The sequence below is a fragment of the Glycine soja genome, chromosome 15 (genome assembly GCF_004193775.1).
Source record: "Glycine soja cultivar W05 chromosome 15, ASM419377v2, whole genome shotgun sequence".
Classification (NCBI taxonomy): Eukaryota; Viridiplantae; Streptophyta; class Magnoliopsida; order Fabales; family Fabaceae; genus Glycine; species Glycine soja.
The window spans coordinates 3,105,975-3,113,503 of NC_041016.1; positions in this window are offsets into that span (position 1 = coordinate 3,105,975).

Below are 7,529 nucleotides of genomic sequence, written 5' to 3' on the forward strand. Positions count from 1 at the left end.
AAGGCCTAGATCAAAATGCTAAAACAAATGCAACAGGTGCGTTTGTTTATACATAAGAAATTTAATCTTGTTAATAACCTCTATTACAGAAAATTGATAATCTTCAAAAATCAGTTTGTTCCTAGACAACCAAATACAGCAGACTGTAATTGCTATAGCCAGGCAATGAAATTTTCCTTGAATACCTGATGTGGATCTGCCCCTAATTAAATAGTCAGTAATGCGCTGGAAAGAAGTAAAACGCCTGCGAAAAGGAGCCAAATCACGAATGTGAACCCAAACTTTGAGAGATTTTCTGCAAGAAAAGAACAAATGAGCATTTGACTCGGTCTCATTTGAACATAAAGGGCAGAAAGAATCATTGTTCAAAAAAGCAGCTTTGTCAAGAGTAAGCAGTCGATTCCTATTATCAAGTCATAGAATGAAAGACATCTTAGGAGGGGATTGCTAGGTTTCATATAACAGAACACCAACTAACAGTAGGTTTGACACCTCTAATGTATTCATAGACTTTGCCAACAAGCAATTGTTCATTGGTGCTTCAAGATTGAATCCTCTTTTTGGCCTCTTCCGTACTTAACTCTTTGGAGATAATAAAGTTCCTTATTTGAATAATTTTTTTTTTTATCAAAACTGAATCTAATGAAGAAGTATTGTAATTCCACACATCGCTCCCTCTGAAATAGTAATGGTGAACCCACCGAACCCATAGAAAATCTTTCTTATAATGAAAGTCCCACAGGATATGAAAAAGAAGTGCAAGGTTCCAGACCTTGAGATTAAAAAGGCCTAAACCCCCTTCTTTTTTCGAAGAACAAACTACTGACCAAACAATCAAGGGCTTGTTTTTGCCAATATCCACTTTGCCTCACAGAAAATTACAGCACGAAGTGTTGATCCGATCCAGAACATATTAAGGCAAAGGAAAAATCTTCATCCAGAAATTCACAATTCCTTAAATAACTGCTTTGATCAATTCTAGCTTACCTGCATAAGATAAAAACTTTCTACTTCATCCCTGAATCAGTTTAGTAATCTTGGAAAGCAAGGGAGCATAATAACATATATTTAATCTAGATGATAAAAGGGGAACACCCAAATATCTAAAAGGGAAACCACCCAAGCTAATTTATTAAAAATTTCATGAAGTGATGATAGGTTTTAATCTTATACGTCATTGTAAAAAAAAAAAAAAATCCGAACATAACATAAATATACATTTTTATGCAATTTATTAAAAACAACTGAAATGAAAGGGAAGTGATAGTGGGATAAAAGAAAAGGAAACAAGACAGAGGAATATATGGTAATGATTCAATTTTAGCAAGGATTCATAGGAATATTTACTTCATAATACCATTAAAATTCATTGTACTTTTTTTAAAATAAAAAATTGGGTAATGCGGGGCTAAGCGAACAAAAAGGAAGTTACGCATATAAAAATGAATATATTTTCTAAAAAATGTTCTACAAATTAATTTAGATATAAGTTTTTTTTATTTGTAAGAACTCTTGGAGAGGATTTACAATAATTTATGCATGTTAGTTAATTAATTGAATTAGACCTTTGTGAATAAGTTAATTTTTTTTATGAAAAAGTACATAAATTAATTTGAGGTTAGGAAGAAGTTTATTTTATTTTATTTATAAATCTTTTTGAAGAAACTTACGCAAACAAGTTAAAAAAAAAAAGTTCAAATCTAGGGATGCTTTTTATTTGAGATTTATGGGTACTATGTATTGCAATGCAAGTAGCTGTAATATTCCAATCTTCCAACACAGCGGCTCTATCATGCAGATGAATTTATGAGTAGCAGATAAATACGTAGCTGGAGATTTCAACAACACTTGATCAAGTCTGGCTTGATGATTGACCTTAATTAAGCATATCTTGGGAGAAGGCAATTTCATTAGCAAATTACTTAGCTAAACATTTGGCATCTGATCTATAGATCCCTGTATTCATGCAATTCTGTCCTTTGCTTCCATTTGTTTCCTTTCTAATCGCGCGCATGTTCTGATTATAACAAGTGTTAATTAAATCGTAGATTTGTTGTCTTTAGCACCATTTATTCACAAAACACAAAAGGGTACCTGCTGAAAAGATTGACAAAATAATTATGACATCGAGATATGCATTGATAATTGCAAGATTCGATTTCCATATATACTAATAACTATATGTTCCCCATCCTAAATATTAAATTTATCATTAATTCAAAATTATTATTCACAATTGTGCAATTGATGAGTAATCAATGCCCTTGCAAAATACGAGTAATAAATATATAATCAATTATATTTATATTAGATTCTATTGTTGTGGAAAAAATTATAAATAAAGTAACTTATTTTTTTAGATTTACTATTTACATTAGGAAAATATATAAGAATAATTACTGTTTAAAAGACTTAATTTTCTAAGATGACCGTGAATAAAATAAAGGAAAGTACATTACATAATAGGTAAAATAAAAGCTGAAGCATGAAATATATAACTTGGTTATAACGTTTTTAATGATTGTATGATAGATTTATCAAATTTTCTTCTGACATTATCTAAGCTAGTTAAATTATTTATTAAGCAAATAATTTTTTACCAAATTTATTTTGTTCACGATTATTCGTATAATAAGCATGAAGAACTTCTCGTGAAAAAAATTAATTGAAAAATAATTTTAATTAAAATAAGGCTTATTTAAGGCCACGACTATATTTATGCAAACAACATTTTATCCTTCATTCATAATATAAATCATCAGTATACTGCAAGAAATCAAAGCCCCACATGATAGAAACACAACAAAAAGTCACAAAATTAGTAATGCAAAAAAAAAAAAAAGTAACATCAATACATAGTATCTTAAACCAACATAGGAAAATAATCTTTATTTGACATATCAACTGCTAAATAATTTTTTGATGTCAAGTTTAACTGTGACTTGATATAATGGGTTAAATATGTTTGGTTAGTTAACTCTTTGTGATCGGATCTTGTTTATCTTAAAATTAATCATATAAATCGTTAGAAAAAAAAAAAAAGAATTGATACGTCTATATGTCAAACGAAATTTATCGAATTAATAATAACAAAAAAAACATTAAGACGAAAGATATGTACCTTAATTTCGTGTATTGTTGACTTGTTGTAGATATTTTTAAGTCCCCGTCTCTCTCTATTTTATATATACACGTTAAACTGTGTGTTATTCATTTATTTAGTTGCAAAGTCCGTTCTATATAATTACATATAATATATCATTGATATAAATATATCCTATTCACGGCTAAGCATGTAAAAAGGGATCAAAATCAGAGAAAAAGAAAGGATCAAAATGACTAAAAGTTCATATTTGAAACTAGGCTCCACCTGTTCCCAATTTGGATGGAACTGACTGGTGTTTTTATTTATTAAAGAGAACCATAATATACTTTACTGCTTTAGTCAACAAACAACAACATTTTTTGGACTCCAATAGGATAAAATAAAAAAGAATTCCATGGAGCATAAAATGGACCATAAGTTGTGCTGCAGACGCCGTTAAGTTTAATTTTCTTTCTTTTTTTTTATGAAAAATAAAGGTATGAATATATTTGTTTGCTTTACTTTTCGCACACTATAATAGCAGTTGCTCTAAAAGTGTCCTTTTTTTGGTAAAAAAAAATATTCAAAAAGTTTCTGATATTATTGGCGCGCATATAATTCTGCCATAGACTGGAGATAACCCTTCTAATTTTTCATAATATTCCCTGAATCACTGAGAATTGTCTCCCATCAGAATATATATATATATATATATATATATATATATATATATATATATATATATATATATATATATATATATATAAAATTTCTACCACAATTGATAAAATTGATATGCATATATGGTATATTAAATAATCAGCTAACATAACCATTTTGCACGCTTAATTACCTTTTACTCTTCCCAAATCACAAATCGCACCGTTTCATGCTACACGCGTGTTTTCCATTTTTATTTCAGTGTTCCCGAAGTTAAATCTAATATGAAAGCTATTACTGTATATATGATATAGCATTTTTGTGGGGTTTATGTATGTTTTTTTTTTTTTTAAGTGAGAATGATATAGTCGTACATGTCGTCCCGTTTCAGCCATTTAACTTTTCTATTGAACCTAATATTTCAACTTTATTCTAATCTTTTGTTCTATAACAGGAAAGCCATTGCTTGAAGAAACTACCCCGTTGAAACCAAATTTTCTCAGGAAGGATACTTTGACAAGTTACCTGGCCTCGTGGCTTCATCACACAAGACAGGTCCTGATTAGATATAGCCAAAACAGAAGTTGTGACTTGTCACACAGCCAAAACAAAATTCATTTTATTCTTCTTATATTAATTATGTATTCATTTTCTTTTTCTTACTGGATAAATTACACACAATCTAAATTAAGAAAAATAAAAAAAATATAATTAAATGATTCAATTTTGATAAAAAGCTAAAGCATAAGCATTGCGATTTAAAAAAAAAAAAAAAAGGTAAGAAAATGCACTGGAGGTGATTTTATGTTCCATTTTAAAGAATATTTTATATAGTAATCATATTTTTAAATCACAAACATCTTTTATATAATGTAGTCTTACTCAAGTCAAAAACATTTACAACATAGTTCAGTTAATTCTCGAAGTAGATTTTTTTGTTTCTAAACTCAAATTCTTGTTTAAAAAGATATAAAGCATACACTACTTGAACTAATCACCTTTATATATATATAAGTGAACTAACCACCTTTATTTGTATAAATTTGACTTTAAACATATTAGATATCATTTTTAAATTATTATATACCTTTAGTTACATACAAGTTTTGTTTATTGATAGAAATGAAAAACAAGTATAAGAAGATTTAGAGTAACTTATGCATCACGTTGAATTAATTAAGTTAGATTTCCTGCATAATTACATACAATAGTTCATGATTACTTTTCACACAATAAACAATGATCCATATTTTTTTTTTAATAAATTACATATTAGTTAATCACTATTGTCCGTTATTTTTAAGTTTAGACTGCAAGAATTTTGTACAAAAAATAATCTTCTTCATATTGGAACATTCACAATATTACAAAAATATTTTTATGGTGATTTTTTTCATACAGAAAGCTTGCAGCTGGAAATCTTAGTTAAGAGAAAGCATGTATCGCTTAAATTAATTACCCACTCATTATTTTATATCAATGTCAATCGTCAACTCTTTTTTTACAATATTTTTTGCATTTTTAATTTTTACCTTTTAAGCTTGTCACGCTTGTTTGTTTCATCATAAAGTGGCAACTGTCCACAAGAGGATGCCCCTCTCATCTCTAACTATTTACACGCACACGCACCAATTAAATAATAAATAAATAAATAATGCTCTCTTACTCGTTGGTCTATGCTTTCACAATTCAAAAGCATGTATCTTCCAACCATTGGTCACTGTCATCTGTCATTGCTGGGTATTTGTAGGGCAGGTATAAAAAATTAAGAATCATCTAAAGAAAAATACTAGAAATTAAAAATTTGGTTTGCTAATATTCTTATAAACTTAGATAAGTTAGAGGTTATTATTTTTTTCCCTGAAAATTAAAGATATCTGTTAAAATATTTATAACTATTCATGCATTTTATTCAACTAAGTCTGATTATATTTTTGTGGTGGTATGGAATTTCCTAATATTTCTAGTTCTTTTGGTTCAATTAGTATTACTCAACTTTACAGTATACTGTAATTGATAAGTACAATTTGACATGATTTTGGGCCCATGTAAGTAATGTAATTGAATTAAGGATCCCTACATAGTTTCAGTATCCGGTATGAGAACAAGTCACATTTGGGTCAAAGATTTTAAATGTTATCTGGATTGACCTAATTAGAACCATCTTTTATACTCTTTGTCAATATTTCAAGTGGTATTACATCAATTGAAGATTTTACTAAAGATTATTAACCAGAATTTTTAATAAAGATTAATTATCAATAAAACTGATAAATATTTTATATTAATATTATAATTATCAAAAAAGAACAAATTTTTTTTTACACTCTTGCCGCCCCCTTGAAAACTAAGACAGAGGAGCTATAATTTAAGAAATGAAGGTGGTGATGAAAGGTTGGAGATAATCACATAATAAGATAATTATTTTCATAAAGTAACGCAAATAAGGAAATTGAGGAGATACTCTATCTAGCATCCTTTTTAATTTGTTATTTACAATTAAATTACTTTTAGAAGGATGATATTAACAAGTAACTTATTTTTAAGATAACTGAACTAATTTTTAGATAACTAATGATGATATTAAAAAAACTAATTTACTAACGGAATAAAGAGCACTAAGTTCCAAAATAACCTTCGTCACTCATAGGGTATATATATATATATATATATATATCACATATGATATGAGAATAGTCATCTTATATAAAAATAGGAATGGTTAAAATGTCAAGATTAATTTTTGTTTAATTCAAATGAAAACTTTATTTGACCATAAAATTTTCATAAGATTTATCAAATAGAAAATTAAATATCTTAAATATTTAATCTATGATATCTTTAGATATCTTAAACTTATCATCACTATCGTTATGATCGTTTTCACCATAACTGTTATGACCGCCCACACAATCATCACCATGATCGTCAACTACCGTTGTCACTACCAATATGATCATCACTACCATTATAACCATTGTCATGATTATCATCGTCGTCACTAACATAACTATCGTCGCCACCACACTGTAATCATGTTGGTGGTGATAATGGTGATCATGACGACAATGATAATGATAGTTATGATGATGATCTTTACATAAATTGAATTTTTTAAAATATTTAATTTTATATTTAAATGTGATTTTAATTTAAATTTAGATTATTATATATATATATTTGTTACTATTGTATAACAAAAACAAATAGCTTCCGTTAATATCATATTTCTTAAACTATTAATATAAATATTGAGTCTAAACTAACAGATATATTGTACAACTATTTGGTATAATGTTCATATAATTAATTTTCCATATTGGCAAAATTACTAATTATAACAGTTTTTTTTACTGCAAACAATTTCATATCTCTTAAATAAAGGTTATACTTTTGTTTTAAAAAAATAAAGGTTATACTAATATTTTAACTGGTGCAATGCTGAAGATAAATATTTATTTTAAATAATAAAAATTTGTAAAAATAAATATTTTTAACATAAAATTATATTTTAATAATTTAGGATAAACAATTTATATCGTGATATAAAATTATTTATAATTATTGATATTTTAAAAATATATATTAAAATTTAATTTATAAATAAAAATAAAAAGGGATAGATTGAAAGATATAAGCAGTGAAAAAATTAAGCATACGAATAAAGATAAAAAGAAAGTGGTTTGGGATAGTCGAGAAAGAAATTTATCGAGCTAGTTGTTAAATCAAACCAATCTTAAAATTAAAATTAAGAAGTATATAGAAAATAATATAACTAAATTAT